Raw genomic sequence first — 23,198 nt, forward strand, 5'->3', positions numbered from 1 at the left:
GAACCTCAATTGAGAAAATGCCTCCATGAGATCCAGCTGTAAGGCATTTTCTTAATAGGTGATCAATGGGGGAGGGCCTAGCCCACTGTGAGTCTGTAAGAAAGCAGGCTGAGCCAGACATGAGGAGGGAGCAAGCCAGCAAGCAGCACCCCTGAATGGCCTCTGCATCAGCTCCTGCTTCCTGACCTGCTTGAGTTCCAGTCCTGACTTCCTTTGGTGATGAACTGTGATGTGGAAATGTAAGCTGAATAAACCCTTTCCTCCCCTGCTTTGCTGGTGGCAAAGGGTAATCCTGACTGAGACAGATCTCCACCTCAATTTTGAGGCAGGTCTCACTGCCTAAGAGTGAGCCTTAGACCTGCCTGAGCTGTCAGCCAAAGAACTCCCCATAGATCTTCCTGCACTGGTCTTGGATCCTCCTCAGGGCTCGTGACTCCAAGACTCCACAGGTAAATTTCTGGCTCCTGCTTGCCAGCCCAGTGGGCTCTGGGAGGAAGGGCAGGGAACTGACCTGGCTTTGAACAATCTGATCTAGAAATGCCACATGGACTGGTGAGAGTGTTCAACCGCAGTTCCCAATGACCCTTTCACAGGGGACCCGAGACCATCAGAAAACAGACATTTACATTGTGATTCATAATAGTAGCAAAATTACAGTTATAAAATACCAACAGAGATAATGTCATGGGCGGGGGTCAGCACAGCATGAGGTCACAGCATTAGGAAGTCTGGGAAGCACTGGTTTAACAGGTAAGGGAGGCTGCTACCACGTCTGGGAACCTCGGCTTGATTCCTGGGCCCCAGTGGTGGAAGGAGAGAACCAATTCCTCCAAGTTGCCCTCTGACCTCCACACCCCACACAGGGACATGTGTGCCCACACACCCTCTCACAAGCTCACACACCCAGTGGTTCTGACAGTATGAAGTGTCCTGGTGTGGGGCAGAGGCAAGCAGGCAGGAGAGCTGGCTGGGTGGGATACAGTCTTCTGGGGCGGCCGCTCACAGCGAGCTATGCTCTTCCAGATGCTGAACGGAGCGCCGGAGCTGTGGGTCCCTCCCTGGGACAGGCAGTAATTCTGAATGTGTGCTGAACGGTCAGTGGTTTCCTATCTCTCTCCGATACACACACTCCTAGGTCCTCTGTGATCTCCTCAACTCCACCCCCTCCATTCCAAGCCCTGTATAAAGAGCGTCAGGGTTAGTGAGAAGGCTTGGGGGTAAGCAAGGGTATTGTTCACCACCAAGACCAGCAACCTGGATGTAATCTCCGGCACCTACATGGTAGAACACAAATGAGTCACAACGTTGTCCTCCGATTTGTGACTGGCACATGCTTATTGTGACACACACGCCCCCCCCCCCCCACACACACACATGTGTAAACAAACAACAAATAATTAAAAAAAAAAAACTAAAGAAAGGTTATCTACCTGTTTCAGTCTTGGATCTTCCCTCAGGCCCGTAGTCTGAGCAAGACCTGGCCGTCAGTTTTAGAGTCTCTCTGCCCTGGAGAGTCTGACTCTGTCCCGCCACCTGGATGCATGCTGGGTCACTGTTCACTGCTTCACACCAGCAGTGACATAAAACTGGCCGGGGCTTCATCCATAGAAGGAGACACCCAATGTTTGACTTCTGACCTCTACATTTGTACACATAGGTGAACACACACACACACACACACACACACACACACATACACATACACACACCGCCCTATACATATATACCACACACACATATATAATGATCATATACATATACACATATACATACAACACACATACATACACATATATCACACACACATACACATATATCACACACATGTACTATATATATACACATATACACATATACATACAACACACATACATACACATATATCACACACCACATATACATATAGCCATCTAACACACAGACATGTTCCATGCACTCCACACACCTTGAGCAATGTACTCCCAACTGTTCCCAGCGTGGTAGGCTCATCTGCCTTTGAGTTCCTCGTTTTTTTCAACATGCTGTTTGCTGGGCCCCAGATGGCTCACGTCCACTCCCCCACCGCCATGACATTGGCTGTTCTCACGTCTCACCGCCAGGCCCTCTGCCCTGAGCTAACACACGCTGATTCACCTTCTCAAAAGGCCTGTGAAGGAAGTACACAAATGACAGTCATTGTTTAGATGGAACCTGAAGCTAAGGGGACTGAAGGGTGATTGATACTCATCTACCATCTGCTGCCCCTCCCAGGGTCACTTTGGGCATTCCTTCCCAAGGACTCTCCCTTCTAACAACCACCAACACAGCATACACCAGGCAGACGAAACCTGCTTCCAGCACCGCCCCATAAGGCACCTTCTACGACCCGATTCTCAGAGATTCCTGTCTTCCTCTCTATGACACAACCTTGCAAGAGCTAGGTTTCAGGCTAGCCTGAGTCACCACCCACCTGGACCAAGCATCGCATCGAGCTAGCTAGGTACGACCCCACGTACCTATCCCCAGACCCTTTCCTGCCTGTTCCCTCACCCCTGCACAACAAGGCCACATTTCCTGCTTCTGCCTTGCTCTGGGGTTGGACCCTGCATGCTCTGAAGGGCAGCCCATTCCTGGGCTCAGTCTGGGAGGACTGAGATTAGCACGAACTCCCTCCAGCCATCTCCCGAGCTCAGAGTGGGTTCATCCTGACCCAGCACCTGGTCACCTGGCATGATTGTACGTGTGAAGGACAGAGGAGGCCCACAGGGCAGGAACAGGAGACCCTGGGGTCTACCCCCAGTAGCCTTATTTAATGAGTATGGAATTAAAAATGGTAGCTAAGAGCAGGCACAGACAAGGGAGCATTCCAGAAGCCCTGGTGACATAAGGGCCCTCCTCCTGCCTTCCCAAGACAGAGATGGGTTGGGGATTCTGTCAAGTGTCACATACCTGCCCCCAGCATTCCTGGGTGGCCGCAGTAATAGGTTCTGTACATCACAGATTGCGGTGTTTCACAACAAAGTGTGGACTTTAGACCACATCAGAATCCAGCAGAGAATAACTGAATGCTTGCTCCATCACCCCGACAACGTCCAGAGTGGGAGACTGAGGTTCAGGCAGATGTGCAGATGATGAGATGGCTCAAGGTTGTGCAGAGAGACTAGAACAGGGCTTCCTGGCCCCCACCTCTGGCTCTACAGGTTGTACTATGTCATGTCAAAGGGATCAGATGTCACAGACTGGAATAGGTTTAATTTCATGCTGTTATATCAGCAGTGGGGAGGGAGGGGCTAGGAATAAGGGGTGGAAATAAAGAGGTAACAAAGACAGTAAGCCTGGTGCACAGGCCGGGAGCTCCCTCCCTTCCTCCCTCCCTCCCTCCCTCCCTCCCTCCCTCCCGAGAAGTCTAGTCAGGTGTAGCAGGTGTGGCCAGGCTCAGCACCCAGTGCCCTAATTAACTCCTGGTGACAGTTTCTAGCTTGTGCGTTATCACCTTGGGTTTCTTGTCTTTATCAGAACCAAAGGTTGATTGGAGGCTCTGGCCAGGGCTCAAAGCAGCTGCAGTCCTACAGAGCATTTACAACTATGAATGAATAACACCCCCTCTCTCTCCCTCTCTCTCCCAGATGCCGCTGCTTCCCATAAACCTCTGCTGGCTCCTCACCTCGCTCACTCCCTTAGAGGACCACACCGCTCTTTCTTATCTGACCACTGGAGAACGGCAGAGCCCAGGCTGAGTTGGCTGGGACCCAGCTTCCTGATGGCTACACTCAGCATCCCACAAGGGTGCCCTCAGTCACGGACCTACCAGAGTCTCACAAACTGTCCCTTGGTACGTACTCCTCAGCCTCTCTCACTGGGACAAAGGTTCCTGGTTTTATCAACAGAGAGGTAGAATATTAATCTGGCCATCTCTGCCCCAGCCCTGACCCCTGATGGCCACTACTCTGCAGAGGTTAGGTGTTAGTGCCGCAGAATGGGTGAGGAAGGTATATGACCTGAATCAGACCTTTCCTGTCCCCTAGGGTTCCTGTTTGGTCCCTTGGGGAGAGTAGCCCAGAATCTGTTAGCAGAGGGAATACCTGGGTCCTCTTCCTTGCTCAGCCAGGCTCTCCAGTCTCAGTCCTATGGCAATTCCCCACACCCCAGATCTCAGCTGCACCACCACAGGCTATGTGGACTTTGAACTGTGGCCAGATCCTTGTTCCTCTGAGACTTGGCCCCTGAGCCAAGTGGTCCCTCCTCTCCTTCCACATAGATCCAGACCCTGGGCAGAACTCATTTGTGTTTGCACCCACGGAGCCCCACCCGTAGCCCTTGGCTTCTGGTCCAGAGATCACTTGGGGAAGCAGGGGTGCCTTGCAGGGATGACCTAGAGACCTCAGCAGAGGCAGCTTGCCCTTCTTTGATAGGTGTGTGGGGGGTGGGGTGGGTGGGTGTGCGCACAGGTATGTGTGCCATGCCAAAACACTCTCCTGCGACGTTCACTGTATGAAGTGACACTGTCCATACACCAGGCGGTTGCCTTTATGGCCAAGTATAAAAGGTAATCATTGGCCACTCGGAGGCCATCCTGCGCGTCAGAGCCATCCAACCTCAACCCCGCCAGGCCCTGGATTACTTTACAGTCACATAAAAGGAGCCTCCAGACTGTTCCCTGAGGACTTTGGCCCTCGAGGAAGGAGTGGTTCCTTTGAGACAACCCTTTCTTACAATGTTTACTTGACCAGAGAGGAGACCCATGCCTTTTATCTAACACTGGGATTGTCTCAGCATAGCCCACTGAGCTACACGGCCTATGTACACCTGCCCTCACCACCTGCCTCTTCCAAAGGGACCCTACAGACATTCAGACCCACCCGGCAGGGGCCTGCCCACCTTGGAGCTTAGGCAGAGCTGGCAAGTATGTTTTCCTTTGCATGGCGTGTCTCATTGAGTCCTTGCTAACCTGTGCAGTAGGCATAAACATGATGCCCATTTCACAGACAGGAAAGGCTGGGCTCAGAGAGGTCAAGCAACTTGCCCCCATCACACAGCCTCAAAAGAACCAACCCTGACAATATATATACATGGTTTCCAAACTCTTCTATGTACTGCTGCCATTGAAAGCAACTCTTAGCTGCGCTTCAATACACTTGTTTACCTGTCATCATAAAGCACAAAGCTGCGATCAGAAGTCTGTGTATCACACATCAGTAAATGTCGCACCCCAGTGCTGATGCTCAAACCAGGTCAAACCAACGCAACGCTCTTCCCAAGTCTGCGGGGAGCCCTGAGCTTAACTCAGAAGGGAAGACAGGCAAGTCTCATGTTCTGGAAGGACATTCCCATAGAAGAAATGCCCAGAGCAAACCTCAACTGGTATAGAAAGGCAGGGATGCTGGGCCCAGGAGAAGCCCTGAGGAATAGGAGAGCCAGAGACTCTCAGCAGAGGCCAGCTTCGTCTGCCTGCTAGTGCTAGGCCTTGTGTAGATTGTTGCTGAGAGCCACAGAGAGCTCGTGACCAGAAGCATGACTTTACCAGAGCTGAGTTCCAGAAACTTCTCTATGGCTGCAGCGGAGAGTAGGGATTGCAGTATCAGATTAGTATTTCCCAAGCTTTATAAAGCAGCCCCTGAAGTCCTACGGCCTGAGACTGAAAGCTGTTGGGATAACTTCCCTTCTGGCCCTAAGCATCCATGCTGTGTTTACCAACCGTGGTGGGCTCTGCTACCTCCGTGGCCTTGGTTTCTCATCTATACAAGGACAACACAACAGTACGTAGCCTAGAGCTACCAGGGAGAACTGTGGTGGGGCCTGCTTCCGTCCGTACCCAGGACACGGCAGACACCGAGTAAGGGAAGGCTTTCCTAGTTACTGAGACACACACACACCACACCCTTCACTCTGCTTGCTGTTCAGCCCAACCTCTCACACCCTGGTCAACTTCATTCTGAGCCCCGAAACACTTTCTGCTTTCTCCTCTAGGCTTGCCTAGCTCTAGAGAGCAGAGCCCCAATTGTCACCATGGACAGATCTCTGTCTAATCTAGGATTCCAGGTCTAACACTTGTGGCCCAGCAGATAGGGTGCTTATGTGACACAAAGGCCCAGGTTCATTCTCCAAAACTGAATAAGCCACAAAAGGAAGGCGCTCACCTGCAATCCCAGCACTAGGGAGGAAGAGGCAGGAAGACCTGCAGTTCAAGGTCACTGTCTGCTGAAAATCAAGCTTAGGCCAATCTGGCAACTTGAGTTTCACACTGGGAACCTAAGTGTCTTAGTCAGGGTTTCTATTCCTGCACGAATGTCATGACCAAGAAGCAAGTTGGGGAGGAAAGGGTTTATTTGGCTTACACTTCCATGTTGCTGTTCATCACCAAAGGAAGTCAGGACTGGGACTCAAGCAGGTCAGGAAGCAGGAGCTGATGCAGAAGCCATGGAGGGATGTTCTTTACTGGCTTGCTTCCCCTGGTTTGCTCAGCCTGCTCTCTTATAGAACCCAAGACAACCAGCCCAGAGATGGTCCCACCCACAAGGGGCCTTTCCCCCTTGATCACTAATTGAGAAAATGCCTTACAGTTGGTCTCATGGAGGCATTTCCTCAACTGAAGCTCCTTTCTCTGTGATAACTCCAGCTGTGTCAAGTTGACACAAAACTAGCCAATACACTAAGTAAAGGGAGAAAAAAACAAATTCCGAAGCTGTCTTCTCACCTCCAAATACGGCATCACACACACACACACACACACACACACACACACACACACACACACACTGTATACAGAGAAACACACAACCCAACTCCTTGTGAGTTTCAGCGCACAGAAATGTCCACAGCACACAGGGTGTTCTTCACTCGGCCCTCTCCTCAGAGTGAGGAAGGGGAGGACCTTGGGTGCCATTAAGTACAGGGTTAGAGGGTGATAGAGAAAGAAACGAGCAGGAAGTTGGAGAGAGACCAGGGAGACTTAAGCAAACTGAGAGAGTAGACACTGTCAGGGAGTGCGGGCCGGGGGCCAGTGAGAAGGAACACAGATTGGCGGCCTCCCTCTTATCCATGCCTCAGTTTCCCACAGGTTTAAAGAAGGTAATGTGAGCCTGAAAGTCACAAGGCTGCTGTAGGCAGGAGTGAACTTATAATAGAAACTAGCACAGGCTTGACCCCAAGGTGCTAAGTAGACAGAGCCCTGCCCTGCCAGCTAAGCCAGTGGCTGGGCTTCCCCTAGAGCTGGGGTAGGGTGTGGCCCGGTGAGCCATCTTTACTATCTTGGCCTAGGAGATCTGCAAAGATGGGGACAGATGTGTCCAGGGGAGTGGAGTGCTGAGGAAAATCTGCTACCTAGACAACAAAGCCTAGGAAGATCTTGTCTGACCTTCTGCGCCCTGCTCACTTCCCAGCGCTCTGTCTCTCAGGACTTTCTGGGGCACGTGCTTTCAGAATTGAACGTCCTAGGGACAAGAAACAAAGCACTCTGGGAGCTCCCAGGCTAGCTGGCTCGCCACTTAGAGAACAAGGAAAAGCAATGGCTCGGAGAATGATGGGTAAGGACCAAGTGGAGGTAGGAAGGAGCCAGAGCCTGCATGCTGTAGGGTCAGAGGGGGTGTGGGATGTACTGCACACCAGAACTGTGCCCACGGGCTGGGCCAGTGACGGTGAGGATGCGTCAGAAAGGAACAGTGGCTGAACTCTGTGTGGCCTGGGGAGCTGAGATTTGGATAAACAGAAGTACCGAGGGGCCATGTCTGGTGAGCCATGGGTGAGACAGCTCTGACACCCGGTAGTTGTGACAAATGTTAAGACAGACACTGGAGATCCAGCATATTGATCTCACTGGAGCCGCCACCACCAAATGCAGAGACAGCCAGCACCTCTGGATCACTTCCTAGCTCCTCTATCCAACATGCCTGGTATAGCTTCCCACCACCACCACCACAAGCTGCAGGCCCCAACTGTGTTGACAAATGGGCCCTTCCTCCCGCCCCATGGAGCTGACATTGTAAAGCTGGAAGTGAGTCATAGAGCTCTTTCCTTCCTTCTCTTCCTCTCCCCTGCGCTTGCAGACACCCCTCCATTCCCAGTCTCTCAGCCCTCACACCCCAGCTTTTAAAACCCATAAACTCTATAGAAGTGGCAAGCAGCATAAATGCCCCGGTCCAGGCTGGGGTACTGAGGAGCTAGCTGAGCAAGGGCTCTGAGTGTGGGGTCTGTATGCAGTGGGAGGCAGTGTGGGACACAGCAGATGTCTGATCCTATGAGCTTGCTGACATCAGTAGGGACCTGAAACGTCTGTCTGGAGGCTATGGTTGGGATGAGAGCTTCTGGGGGGGAAGGGGGGGAGCACTGTTGGAACTGACATGTTTTTCACCTGCTCTACAAATGAAGGGACTGTGTGCGTAGCAAGGGTGTGTGGGTCCCAGGCGTGTCCCTGTGACCATCTGAGTAGTGAGCGTGGGAGGAGGCGGTTGCTCTGTATGGTGTAGGGGACCCTTAGAGTGTCTCTGTCCCTGGGAAGGGAAGGGGGTGGAGACTCAGAGCTGAGGGGTCTGTAGCTGGTGAGCCTGCCTTGGCCTTTGGTTTTGCAGGATGTGAGCGGGCTGTTTTTGGATGGAGCCCAGCATCACACCCTCCAGTCTGTTTCCCGCAGCAAGGCCAGATTGTCAGTTAGTGGTTGTGGTTGGAGTCTGTGTCACTTTCTCAGGGGAACTGCAGCAGGTAGGGAATATATATCATATATTCTAAGGTTCTTGCAACCCCCTCCTCCAAGTCAGGTTTCCCTCATCTGAGTTCAGCTGGAGAGAAGGGTGGCCAGACATGTGGGACACACACCATCCAACGGGACCTTGCTCCTCCATGCCTCGGTCTCCTGGAAGTGGAAGAGCAGGGCAGTGGGGAGAGCATCCGTGAAGACATGGCCGTGAAGCACTATGCTACACGTACTTGAGGAGAACAATGCAGCCCTGTTTTTCCCTTCTATTATATTCTAAAGTATCTACACACAATGGCTAGAGTTCACTAGGTGTCCTCCTATCATCCTGAGGTTTCCAGATACACAGGAAAACCCCAAAAGCCTACAGTATTAAAGGATCACAGCCAGATCCCTGTTTCCATCTGAGGGTCCTGTCCTCCCTCCTGACTGTAGACAGGTCTTAGACAGATCTATAGACAGACGTTACCTGCCTGGAGTCATGGCCTCCAGGGAGGGGAGCCCAACAGATGAGCTGTCTCCTTTTACACCCCCTCCCCTAAGGCAAGAGTTCCATCAGAGACTCCCTGGCTAAGGGTTGAAGGGTTATCTCTAGAAGGTACTGACAGGCAGCCCACCCGCCCTTGAACCTGTCTATAGATGAAATGGAATTTTTGAAAACTCATGGCAGGCCTGGGGGAGGCAGAGAGGGGCTTAAGGAAGTTGGATGGGGCCTGGCAGGGTGGGTCTGTCTGTGGGATGTGTAACTTCTGTCATCCACTGGTCTGAGGAGGAACATCAGAGGCCCTCTGAGAATAAAAGCCCAGGGTACCAGGGCTCCTGCACCAGATTCACAACATCTCTTCGTCCCAGGCTCCCTCTCCTGGGGTGGTGGCTGGGGTGTGGGCAGAGGTTGGGTCTGTGTTCTTTCAGGCTTCAAATGCTGGCCCCTGATCTAACAGTGCTCTCAGAAGGCTGCCTTTCACCTCAGCCCCAGGGGCTGGCAGCAGGCTGACTGGTGGAGCCATCCCCATCACGAACTCTGGAGGGAGCCTTCTCTGGGACTCTCTCACCTTCCAAATGTGGCTGCTGCCTTCTCCTGGGATTTTTGCCCATGGTCCCTGGGGTCCTTGGAACAAAGCCAGTCACTCCCCAGGCTCAAGCATCCCTGGGTGTCAACACTGGCAGAAGAGCGGCAACTCCAGGGTCAGCTCTGAATTCTGAATCCCAGGGTAGTCTCGGCTCAGGAGGAGCTGCTTGCCCATCCATAAAGGGCATTTGTGCCCAGGCAGCACCCTCCCACCTGGGGCTGTTCACACAGTAAGGCAGTAAGAGGACAGACACGCCTGTGTGAGCCTGGCTGAGGTGCAGAGGAAGCACGGCTGGGGTGAAGTGTTAACGGCCTCCTTCCCGCCTAGCCCGAGCCAGCTCTCCCAGACTCCCCAGAAATGCCTCTTCCTCCGGGTCCCAGCACGCTCCCTCCACATCCCTGGCTGCAGATCTGTCCTGCTTGGACAAACATCCCACTCAGCTCTTGGGTTTATGGCTTTGCCTGGTGCCTTCCTTTATGTGGTTAGAAACCTGTACTGTGCTCCTGGCAGAGTGGAGGATTCTGGGCTGGGAATGGGGGCTGGGTCGGGCCAGCAAACCACAAGAGGAGGGCTGGGTGGACAACATGGGGAGACACGCTTGCCGGGCCAAGCTGTGTTCAGGGACAGAAGTGGGAGTTCCAAGGAGGTGCTGAACATGAAGGGTGGAGGGGACACTAGTCCTGAAGGGGACAGCAAGGAGCAAGCAGTGAAGCTGGGGCCATCATGGGTTGGTTTGTTGGCTTGCTTTGAGACAGACAGAGTCTTCCATATTCCAAGCAGGGCTGGAACTCACAATTACAGCCAAAGATAAACTTGAACTTCTGACCCTACTGCCCCTACCTCCTGGGATTATACACATGTACTGCCATGGCTGGTTTTACTCTGTGCTGGGAATCAAACCCAAGGCTTCTTGCACATGCTAGGCAAGAACTCTACCAACTGGGTTACACATTCGGCCCTTTGGTTTGTTTTGGGATGCACTGTTTATTAAGTACCAACTCTCTCTGTCTCAACTATCCCATGAATTCTTTATCTCACGTCCACAAAAACTTGTAAGTGGAATCAATGCCATTTAACAGATGGCAACACAATTCCAGGGCCCAGGGACATGAAGTAGGACAAGTGTGTTGTAGAGAGCGTGCTGTAGAGCTCTCAAGCCCAGGCAGGTGGCTGAGGAAGTGCATGGTGCTGGAGAAGAGCCATCACACTGTTCAGTCTTGTCAGGAATTGTAAAGTGTTCAGATCTGGGCCTCAGACTGTTGGTTCAGTGTTCCAGGAAGGCTAATAATGGCTCACCCTATTCTAGAACTCTCTGTACCCTTGGATAACCCAGGATCCCTGGGAGATTTGAGTCTCTTAACTATCAGCATCGTCTATGCTAATGTCTGCCACACAGGGTCTCAAATGTTCAATGTACATAGAAGTTACAGACTAGAATAACACGCTAGGGTGCAGGGTATGGCTCAGTTGGTGCTGTGCTTGCCTAACATACATAAAGCCCTGGGTTTGGTCCCCAGTATCACACAAACCAGACCTGGTGGTGTATGCCTGAAATCCCAGCCTCAACTACATATTGAGTTTGAGACTAGCCTGGGCTTTATATGTGACAGTGCTCATAAATAGATAGATAGATAGATAGATAGATAGATAGATAGATAGATAGATAGATAGATAGATGCACCACACTCCAAATGTGTTACTTTGTCATTTGCACACAGCTCTCTTTCAGAATTCCAAGTCAAACTGCTACCCAGGGGACCAGGTCTATCAACCACGTTTGCTAGAAAAGAAGATTTTGATTTTAAGGATTCAGGAACCACGTGGCAGACAAGATACCGAGATAACACTTGGGGCCAAGTTTCAGAGCAAGATGGGGGCACAGTAGGGACATCGAAAGCACCTGGGGCCCCTTCTGTGTCAAGACAGCATAGTCCTTCACTCCCAGGAAGCAGCCCAGTTGTGGTGGTACATGCCTGTCATCTCTCACCAAGAAGGTAGGAGAAGGCACCCAAGTTGGAGGCCAGGCTGGACAGCAAGAAGCAGAATGAGAGGGGTGCTCTAGCACTCAGGAGGCAGAGGCAGGAGAATGCACTTAAGTTCAAGACCAGGCTAGTCTCCATACAGAGTTCCAGGCCAGCCAAGCAAACAGCAAGACACTACCTTGAGAAGGTAGGGGAGAAGAGAGGATATGATGGTGTGTGTGTGTGGGTGTGTGTGTGTGTACATGGGGTATGGAGTGTCTCTGTCAGGAGGGAGGAGGTGAGGGTCTGGAGTACAGAAGACTAGAAGCCTAGACAAGCTCACCCTGTCCCCCAACAGAGCAAGGACAATCCCAGGCACCAAGTAGCCCCTGAACTCAGCAGTCTCTTATTTCTCAAGCATTTTAGGAGTCTAACATGGCCAGGCCAGCGTCTGCAAGTCTGCTGTGGAAGGAATCAGCTTTGTAGTCCAGAGAGTGGCTTGCTCTCCCCACTGTGAGCTGGACCCCAAAGGGGAAAAGCAAAAGAGGAAGCCTGAAACACCTACTTCATGTCCAGGGCAGTCTTTTGTGTTTTCAACTTCGTTTTTGTGATTTTTTTGTCTTTTATGAGTTTTTTTTGGGGGGTGGGGGTGGTACTTTTTTTAACCCTTGACAACCTTGTAAAGGGAATCTGAGGACTCCCACTTTTACACACAGGACTCAGAAAAGTCAAAGCAATTGAAAGGCGAAGGCAGCCCTGCTAATCAGTGGGGCCTGATCTTAGAAGTGGGGGCCTTGCTGGAAGCTGGGCAAGAGGAGAAGGTGTGGGCTTGGCAGGGGAACATCCTCCCGCCTGCCTTTATTGTTCACAGAACCGAAAAAGTGATGAGAGCTTTCCTTCCTGTCTTTAAGAAAACAACAGAATCAAAACAAACAGAGAAGGGGAACTCCCCTCTGCCAGTCCCTGCGAGAAAGAAAAGGAAGCTCTCCTGCCGGTGGCGACCTGCGCTACTTCATGCTGGGACAGAGGCTGCTAAGCCAGCTAAGCCGGCACCCACACTCTACCCCGGGGCTGCTGGTCCCCTGCATACTGAGTCTGGTCTTAGCTTACCTTCAAGAGAGGACACAGCCATACACGAGGCAGCTGAAGCTCCTGGGAAAAGCTTTGTAAGGCCAGGGCCAGGAGGAAATGGAAATATACAAGTCGAAGATGTAAAACTAAGGGCTCTGGAAATGACTCCCAGTTAGTTATCACTCAGGGCTCCCAGCCCCTACCTCATTTCTCAATGCCAGAACTACCCACACTTACTGAACTCAGAAAAGGGGAGCCCCCCCCCCCCCGCAAAGTCCTATTCTTCCTGCCCTGAGCCTGTGTGTGCTTTGATGACCTTGGTACAAAGTCTAGATCAGCCACAGGGCCCCTGGTAACTTAAGATACCCCTCACCTTACCCAGATCTCTCCTACTTGGCTCTTTTAGTCCCAGATAGCTTGTGGTAACTGGTTGTCTAAAGTGACTGACTGACAGAGTGATTTCTGCCCCTCTGGACAAAGGTCTGAGGCCTTAAAAGGTCCGGTGTCACCATTACTAAGCCCACAATGACAGTGTTTTCACCGCACAGGTCCGCCTCTGCTCTAACAGATACTCTAAGGCCATCTGTGCCCGCTGAAAGCTTCAGTTCAATTAAGGAATTTGTCTGTGGTCTGGGTTCACAGGGAGCTGGTAGCTGGGAGAATAGTTATTCTCCACTGAGGCTAATTAGTCTCAGGAAAGGGTAAGTGACTAGTGTGTCGCACTCAGGCCTGTACCTGCTCCTGTGGGAAATGTCAGCGGTCTCCCAGGGCCTGAGAGAACTCCTCAGAGGCTGGACCTGGGAGATGTTTCTTGATGTTGCTGTTGCTGGGCAATTGCTGTCCCCCCACTGCCCACTGGCTCATTCCTGTCTCAGGCCCTGCACTGAGTGTCCCTGGGTTGGTGTCAGCTGAATGAAGAGCCACTACCTGAGCTTCCCTGGCAGCCGATGGCCAGAGGTCAGAGGTCAAGGAGGGGTTGCTCTCTGAAGACCAGGCCTGGGCAGGGTCTTCTGAGGCCCTGCACAATCTCTTCCTTAGCATCCCCATTGCCTGAGGCCGCTGATACCAGTTCTCATGCTATATTCAAACCTCATCTCTCTTCGTGATCTCTTATCAAAGCACAAGCCAGCCCAAACCCTGCCTCTCCCTCCAAAGTTTCTGCTGGTTCCCCACTGCTGAGTGGATAAATTCTGGTCCTCCTGGGCATTAAGGGTTAATGCCTACTTTCTTGGATTCCCATCCCTGTCCTGCAGCTGGATGAGCACAGATGTGCTGGGATAGTTGCCCTGCCTGTCAATGACTTCCCAAAGGTCCAGTTGCAGTCTCTGTAGGCATTTGTCTTTCTCTCTTCTGTCTTTCCTGAGGCTCGTGACTCCAGGACCTTGCATAGACCAAGCAAACCACCCTGGAAGCGGCCTAACCCCTGTGTAGCTCCGACCTGGAACTTGCTAGAAAAAAAAAAAGCTGGCCTCACACTCATAGAGAGCCATCTGCCTCTGCCTCCAGCGCTGGATTAGAGGTGTGCACCACCCACCATGTCTGGCTTTCATGGTCTTAGACAGGGTCTAAGTTTCTCAAGCTCCTCTTGAATCTTCCTGCCTTGGCCTCCCAGAGAGCCCAAGCCTAGCTAAGACCCAGCTCTGTCTAGAAAACCTCCTGACCCTCAGGCCCCCCGGGGACCTCTCTGTACAAAGTGCAGATAAGGCTCTGTCAGGTTGGGGCTCTATTGTTATCTGTTCTCACAGCTGGCTCTCCGGGTCCTGGGCCTCCCCAACGGCCCCATCTCCGAGTCTGACTCAGTGGCACCCCAGGAAGCTCTGCATGAACGAATCAATGTGCTCTGTAACTTAGTCAATTCCCTCTGCCCTGCTGTAGCTGAAAGAACATTCTCTCCTGGGTAACTGGGAAGAAGTGGCTGGCCTATGGGAGGTGCAGGGCAGGGCACCACTGGGGTGGCTTGTGGCACCTGCTATTGTCTAAAAGATTCGCCTGGAGTATCCACATTGAGGCATTTGTGCTATGTCTTCACGTGGCTCTGATGGAGACCCTGGGACTACATGAAAAAGCATGGGGGCTTGACAACAGAATTAATCATTATTAATTATTATTTAGTATATAAACTATATTATTTATATTATTATTGTGGTTGTGGTTGTTTGAGACATGGGTTTGAAAACCAGCCTGGCCTCAAACTTACACCTGCCTCTGCCTTGCCAAATACTAGAATTAAAAGAGCACCCCCATCCACCCAGCTTGGAAATCTTTTTAAGAAGTCTTGGGGGATGGGTGTCTGGCTTGCATGAGATCCTACATTCCATCCCCAGCACCAAGTAATAAGTAAACAAATACACGAATTAAATAAATATAAACAGGAAGTCAGCTTCCCATTAGGGGCCGGGGCCAGTGACCCTCCTGCAGGACCTGTCCTTCTCTAAGTGGTCTACAGCTGTCACCCACAGCCCTACTCAAGTCCCACCTCAACTAAAGGGGCTCAAGGCATCACCCAGCAGGGCCTGGGACTGGGGCCCGGGATGAATCCTGGCTAGCCACCCACCTCCAACTGCGGTGTTGGCACTCACCAGCCACAGGGTTTCAGGTTTCAGTGTTTTCCTCTCTAGGGCACTTTCTATTTTTCAATACTTTTCCTATCACAGCCAAATAACAGAAAAAGGAAATTGGTTGAACCTCCTGAAGACCAAGGGTTGTGGGGTGGGCAGTGGGGGCAGAGCAGGACAAGCGAGGCGATAGGCCAAGCTAGCTTGGGAAAAGCTGGAGGCCAGGGTTGCTGGGTACCACTCCCCCTCCCTGCTCAAGCTGACTCACACCCCCTTCTCCTTCCAGGGCTGACTCATTGTTTCCCTCAAACAGCAGGCCTGCCAGGCCCCGTTCCTTCTTAATGAACAGCTCCAGAGCCTGCTGGATGACATCCTGGCCTGCCAGGCCCAGAAGCAACTGAGTTCTCTCTGCCTGCACCCACTTCTGGAGGGCAGTCGCTTGTTCCCTCAAGGGGCCAAGCCCTGCACAAGCTTGAGAAGAGAGGGGAGCGGGCAAGGTAGCGTCCTGGGAACAGTCATCATCTAACCAGGCTCAGGCTTCTCAAAGATTGGGGGTGGGGTGGGGCATGGTGACCAAGCAAGACCTAGGCTCCCCATCTGTAAAATGTTGGGATAATCACCCTACATCTTAGAGGTGTTTAGTGAACCAATGACTTCACCTTTATCCCTTTGCATGTGCAGGGTGCATGTGAGCATGTGTGTTCAGATTAAGCCTTGTGTTCTGCACCCGGGGCTACATCCTTTTATACTGAGGTCTCCTGTAGCCCATGGCCTTGACTTCCTAATCCTCCTGGTTCCACCTCCCAGGGTGCTGGGATTACAGAATTACATCACCACCCCCAGTTTTAATCCTACTTATTTTTTTTTTTTTAAAAAGCTATATGTAAGTATGTTACCGTTGGAGGAAGAAAAGAACGGTCTGTGGGGAGCTAGTGTTAAGTAAAACACACCCAGAACCCCAGGCCAGGATCAGAGGGGATATTCGGCTGTGGGGGTGGGGTGAGGGTGAGGGGCTCCCCCAGGTCTCAGCAGGCCCAGCTCCTTCCCTCAGCACCCCTCAGTGAGAGCATTGACGGTTCCCAGCAGGATCTACCCCAGCCCCTAAACCCCTTTTCTCATGGAAGCTGTGCTGGGCAGTCCTCTGGGGAGCTAGGCGCCAGCTCCAGCTGATAACCTGCCCACCTGGGCCACTGCTGAAGAGACCCAACCCAAAGGTTTCCATCCAGGGCTTTTTGAAATTTCAAAAATGATGGGCCCATGGAGATGGCCCCGTGGTGGGGGAGGGGAGCCCAGTTGCGGCCCCCACTCCACCCTAACAGCGAGTCTAGGCTCACTGTGTGCTCATCTGAATCGGTGATCAAAATTGCTGGAGATTCACCTCAGCAGAGGTGTGCAGGCCTGGCATGGCTAAGGCCCCCCACCCCCACCCCCACCCCCACCCCCGTGGTCCAATCCCTAGGATCACCAGAAAAGCAAAGGAAAAAAAATGAGTGGGATTCCTATGTGATTTCTCCGGCTGGAGTTGTCAATCTGAATTGGGCTGGATGGTTCTGGCAAGTTAGCGCCCATCTCTGAGCCCCCACTTCCATGTCCGTATTAAGAGAAGAATCCTTGCTTTGAGCGTTAGGACAAAGAAGGCACCCCAGACACAGCTGAGTGGCTAGCCCGGTGTGGAAACGAGCTTTAGCTTCAGCAGGCTTCGTTCCTCTCCCTACACCCGAGCCTTGCAGCTCTGTGCCTCAGGCCCTGCACAGGACACCCATTGGTGTTAGTGTCCCCTCTTCTTAGCCTGACTCCATTCACAGTGGTTCTGTGTCCCCTCCCACCTGCTTTGTCCTTTTGACTGAGTCTTGGGCCTGAGAGGCCTGGCCTCTCAGCCTTTCTGTATGGCTTCCTTCATGAGGACCATTCTACAGAAGCTAACGATGCTCAACTGGTTACTTATTTATACCTTTTTGATGTTATGGGTATTTTGCCAGAATGTATGTCTGTTTACCATACATTGGTATGGTAACGCCCGGAGAGGGCGCTAGGTTCCCTAGGTAAGCCACCATGTAAATGTTGGGAATCAAAGCCAAGTCTTGTACAAAACCAGCCAGTGCTCTTACATGCTGAGCCATCCCTTCAGCCCCAAGGCCTATTTTTAAACTTTATTTTAGAGATAAGGTCTCACCCACCATGTACCCCTGACTGTTCTAGAACTTGCTCTGTAGGTCAGGGTAGCTTTTAAACTCAAAGAGATCTCTGGGGCTGGTGAGATGGCTCAGTGGGTAAGAGCACCCGACTGCTCTTCCGAAGGTCCAGAGTTCAAATCCCAGCAACCACATGGTGGCTCACAACCATCCGTAACAAGATCTGACGCCCTCTTCTGGAGTGTCTGAAGACAGCTACAATGTACTTACATTAAATAAATAAATCTTTAAAAAAAAAAAAAAAAAGAGGTCTCTGACTCTGCCTGGGATTAACGATGTGTGTGCACGTGTGTGTGTGTGTGTGTGTGTGTGTGTGTGTGTGTGTGTGTGTAGGTGCCAGATAGAAAAACATATGGTTGTAAACCACCCAGTGATAGAACTAGGAACTGTACTTAGGTTCTGTACAAGAATAGTAGGTGCTCTTAACTACTAAGCCATCTCACCAGTCCAACAATGGCCAATTTAGGGCCCCAGAGATTAGAATGATGTCTGGGCCTCTCTGCTGACTAGCAGTGTGAGTCCTACACAAGTCCTGAGTCATCTCACACCTCCCCGAGGGCTGTGGTCAATGGTGCAAGGAGACCCAGCACGTCCAGGGAGGAGCTATGAGGGTGGGCTTGGTCGGCCGCACCTTCTCTCCCAAGAGATCGGAACTCCTACTGGCCTTAAGCAAAGAATTCATTCAGAACATTCGGACAGCTCCCTCCAGCCAAGGAAGGACTTAGCACCAAGCCACATGCCATGAGGGGTGCAAGCCAAATGCATTCAAGTCACAGCTGCTGGGACAGCTCGATGTGATCAGAGAAGGGTGGCCTTGAAGGGAGTTTCCTGACAATCCTTCCTAACCTGCCACTGACAGAGGCCAGTGTCCTTCAGAGTGCCCTGGGGACAAATTAGGGAGCAAATGGGCACACGGAGGATGAGGGGGTTGATGTCAGACCAAACGACCACATGGAAGCTTTTCCATTTGCTGTCCTCTGGGGACTCCAGCTTAAGGAGAGGGGTTCTTGGCATCAAGTATCGTAGTAACTCAGAAAGTAAAGACCCTGCTGCCCAGAGTCTAACGCTGCTCTTGCTAAATCTACACTTGGTCGGTCTTGCTCTGCGGCTAGGATGGAGCCTGGGGAAGGAATGGCAGAGACCCAGGGCCTCCCAGCCATGGCCATTCCTGGACCAGACTGTGGAGTGAATCCTGATCTCAGAGAAGTGGAAATTCCTCCACCTGAGTCACAGAGCCTTGAAGACCCCAGAGCAGGCTCCGGTGGTGGGACTACATGGAAGAAAGGAACAATACAAACTCCTCCCAGTCCAGGACAGCTTCTAGAAGATCCAAGAAGAGGTCACTTCCCCAGACCATGGAGATCCCACTGGAGAGAGTGGAAGAAGAACTCTCCAAGGCCCAAACCCTCTGGAAGGGGGCCAGAGGCTCTATCTGAAGAGGCAGGGAAGGTCGGGCCTACCCCAGATCAAAGCGGGCTCCTCAGTCTTTGATTCTCAAACAAGCCCTGTAGGAGGGAGCTTCAGGAATTGGAGACCACTGGCCTTGGGGCCCAGGGAAAGTAGTGTGACAGAGAGATCCTGGCCAGCTCTCTTTTTGCATAACAGCTTGGCTGCCTAACAAAAGGGCAGTCCTTAAAAAGGCCTATAGGGTTGTTAAAAGCTTCCTGGTAATGGTTTAATTGGGGGCGATTTAAAGTGTCTTCCTTAGGAAGGCTAGCCCTTCAAAGGCTAGGCAGGCCTGGCTCTCCTGTCCTCAGCATCCACCAGTCCCCTAGAGCTGGACCTATCCCAGCCTGTCCCTCCCCCGGCTCCCTGCAGACCTGGCAAGTCAGTGGACAGACCCTTTGGCCTGCCTGTCTAAGGAGATTCCGTCTTGCCCCTGGTCCATCAGCACCATTTGTTCACACAGTTTGGCCTCATAGCTGGGTCTGGAGCCTAAGGAAGAAGAGGGAAGGGTGAGCTAGACACATACAGGAGTTAGGGCCACTTCAAACACCTTGGTTGTCTCCCCTTTGCCACCCCCTTGCCCTGCTCTCCTCCTCCCTCCACCGTTTGGAACTTCATGGCCACTGCCCAGGGTTCCATCTTCATGTTAGTTAGTGCTCAGCCTTCCTGACATGACATCTGCTGAGCACGCTAACTGGACGGTCTTGATGAGTCAGAAGTGACCAGACAAGAACCAGACCTGTGGCAAGGGAGATAAGCAAAGAGGCAAAAGCCTTAGGGTGTGAAGCATGAAGTGGGGCTGCCCGGGAGGGACACGGTTTCTGGAAGCACAAAAGGCCTGGTGTTAGAATATGACTAGCTCCTGTAGGCTCATTGCCCAACCCTGATATTAACAGCGATACCGCAGCCAGCTTCAAGACCAGACATTAATCACTCAACCATCTCAGGGTCCTAAGAGGGGAAGTGTGGGTGTCACTTAGCCTAGAAGTGTCCTTCTGGAAGCACAGGGACAAGTGTGTCACCCCCTGAAGCTCGGGCACATCTGACCTGTGGGATGCTGTCTGAGGAGTCACCCCTGAAGGCACGCTCCTCTTACATCCAGCCTTCCCAAGAACTCCCTTCAGGGTGCCCTGCTACTCCGATGAGCCGTCCCCCACCCCTGCTGTAAGCTTTTATCTTGTCTATGGAGCAAGATGCCCATTGGGAGACTTGGAGTCTCTGGGACATCTTCACCAGCTGGCGGGGTTGAGTGTGGGGGTGTTCCCAGGCTGTGGATTTAAGCAATTATGTTTTAAGCAAGCTGTGGTAGGCAGCTACCCTCAAACAGGAACAGCCAGAGTGGGGTGTACAGAGCCCCTACCAAGAGAAGTCTCTCTTGGAAGGCTAGAAACAGACCTCCGAGCACTGAATCCTCTGCCCATCTAAGCTTCTGTGGGCACAGAGACCTGGTAAGGTATCCGGCTCTATATTGGTCACTTCCATATGTAAGCAGGTCCCTCCAGGGCAGATGTAGGGTGCTGCTGAGGCCATAGTGATGGAAAGACTGGAGAGGAAGGAGCCTTCCTTCAGCCCCTCATCCTGTTACCTGCTCTCTCTAGGGTCCACCCTTCATCCATCCAGTCACTCCCAAAGTGACCACCCCTCCTTGGGTGCCCAGAATAAAGAGGGTTCCCTGGATGAAGGTCTTTCATCTGTAAGACCTAACAAGTGGTCCTGTGCTGTCTTAGGTCTTTGGAGTTTCCCAAGAAATGTGGGAAAGGCCCAAGCCAAAGCTACCTTGCTATCACTCCGTATACCAATCTCACTGGTTTCCTGAAGCAATAGCCAAAGGCTACCATTAATTACTTCTGGTTTCTCTTGCCCCATGGGAGAAGGTGGGAATGCTGGGGTTGCACCCAAAGAGCCTGGGGTGTATGTGGGGGTGGGGTAGGGGGAAGGATGAGGGAATTGACCGTGTGAGCGCCTCTGCACCTCTTGCTTGTCCCTGACTCCTGCATCACTGGGTCTGTGTTCTTTATCACACTTGGGCTGCCAGAGCTGCTGGAGAAGCACCCCCCTCCTCACCCATCCCAGCTCTGTCCGATAAGCTGAGGCGCTACCCCCCCCCCAGTCCAGGGAAGAAAGGGCGGAGCTTTGGCTGACTCCTCCCCAGCCACGTGCCTCCACACCCTGGGCTACACACCCTTCCAAAGAGCAGCAGCAGCAGCCCCTTGGCTTGTCACCAAAGGTGAGAGTGACGGTTATACATTTCTGTGCCCACAAGACAGTAGGCAAGACAGGGGCTGAGAAATGGCTGGCCTAAGGTCATCAGGCCAGAGGCATAGAAGGATCCCAGTGAGCATCCTCTATGGAGGTATGCTCCTAGTCTAGCTAGGGAGCCCATAGATGCAAGCCCTACTGGTCCCGAACCAGTGGTCCAGCTCCATTGGAGCCCAAAGCCTTGGGCCCCTCTTGTCTCTGTCCCTATCCCTCATGACAAGCTGTCTCGGGCAGCCACTGTGGTCACAGATCTTCCCATCCTCAGCCTTGCGTTGTCTCTTCCTGCCTCTGTTGTCCCTCCTCCTCCGGGAAGGGGTACTCTCTACTCTACTCTCTTGCTGGAGGGATCTAGCTAAGCCTCCAAGGGGGTATATGACTCCTCCTCCTGGAAGCCTCATTGAACAAGCCAGTCAGAAAGGAGCTTGCTGTCTGTCCTTCAAATGCTAACCCTATATCCACTGTGCGCCCCAGCACCTGCGGCCTGGGGCAGGTGGTACTTTACCGCTGTCATTCCTGATCTTTACACAGCCAGCAAGACACAGGCCCGGGAGGTGGCCTCGTGCTTAAGAGCACTTGCGCCTACAGAAACCCAGGTCCCCTTCTTCACAACCACATGGTGGCCCACAACCATCTGTAACTCCAGTTTCAAGGGGTCTCTTCTGACATGGGCACCAGGCACATACATGTACATACATACAGGCAAAACACACATACACATGAAATAAGTAAAAAAACAAAACAAAAAAAAACACTTTTTTTTTTCTGGTTTTTCGAGACAGGGTTTCTCTGTGTAGCCCTGGCTGTCCTGGAACTCACTTTGTAGACCAGGCTGGCCTCGAACTCAGAAATCCGCCTGCCTCTGCCTCCCAAGTGCTGGGATTAAAGGCATGTGCCACCATCGCCCGGCCAAAAAAAAAAAAGAAAAACTTTTTAAGAAGAAAGAAACAAGGCAGAAAGGGATCAGGCCCAAGGTGACATAGCTGGAAATGGACAGATAGGATTTGGGCTCTGGACTCTGCACCTTGAGATGGTAATGGCCTGCTTGGTGGCATCTGCCATTCCTTTTGGACCTCCCCTGGGTCAATGTACCCTCTTATTCCCTGTCTTGTCCACACTGAGCTAGAAGATCCTTTAAGTAAGGAACCTACATAAGGCCTGGCTTCCCACCCAGGAACATGAGTGGTCACAGACAGATCCAAGCAACTCCCTGGCTGATACAGCCCACAGAGCCATGCCAGGAGAGGCATAGGGAAAGACGGGTTTCTGTTTCTATAGATCTTTAGCCTGATTTCTTAGGAGTCTCTGTCTGGCTTCTTTTCATCTCTGTGAACCTGGGCTTCGAAAGTGGTCACTCCATGAGGGCGGAGGGCTTGGGTCCCACCCAGGAAGTGACTGGAACACACAGGACCCAAATCCCTCCTCCTTGAAGATCAGCTCTATAGCCTCCTCCTCCAGGGAGCCCCCTCTGCCTTCCCTTTTCCCATCGAGGGACATCCTGAGCCTCCGTGGCCACACTGAGCCCCTCCTCTGTAACTCCTGCTTGGGCTCAGGGCTGGGAAGAGAAGACTCCTACCCTCGCTGGCTGTGTGTGATGTACCCATTGCCAGTGTGTACCTGCGTGGGGACTAGCCGGAGCATGAGTCCTCTGCACCCTTGCAACAGGCTGTATGTCTGGGGATTCTGTGACACAGTGCCTTGTGTCACGTGCTCCAGCGCGTCCCAGTTGTGCTGCACATAACTCCTCCGACGCCCGTTCGTCTCTCAGGAACCTCTCCTCACTGATTCACCTCTGAAGCCTTCTCTGATCCTTGGCGGGTGCACACCGTCCTTCCTCCCCACCCCTCCTCCTTGCTAACCCTGTGGCTCTGACCTGCTGACCTTCCTCGCGTCTCCTCTCCTGTTCTGGTTCAGCCCTTGAGCCTGGTCACCTTTGCTCCCCACCCCCCACCCCCTAAGGCAGAAGAGGTTGGCTGTTGTGT

The 23,198-nt window shown here is 52.3% G+C and overlaps 1 long non-coding RNA gene across 1 annotated transcript; it reads right to left on the reverse strand.

Annotated features, from left to right (window-relative positions):
* Nucleotides 1–610: 610 nt before the first annotated feature.
* On the reverse strand, nt 611–23,022 carry Gm19696 (predicted gene, 19696). The gene is made up of 4 exons (NR_168022.1): nt 22,834–23,022; nt 1,946–2,146; nt 1,431–1,596; nt 611–1,178 (listed from the first exon to the last, which is right to left on the reverse strand). It is a non-coding gene; the product is annotated as a predicted gene, 19696 (long non-coding RNA).
* Between the last annotated feature and the right edge of the window lie 176 nt (nt 23,023–23,198).

This window comes from Mus musculus, chromosome 17, assembly GCF_000001635.26.
Source record: "Mus musculus strain C57BL/6J chromosome 17, GRCm38.p6 C57BL/6J".
Classification (NCBI taxonomy): Eukaryota; Metazoa; Chordata; class Mammalia; order Rodentia; family Muridae; genus Mus; species Mus musculus.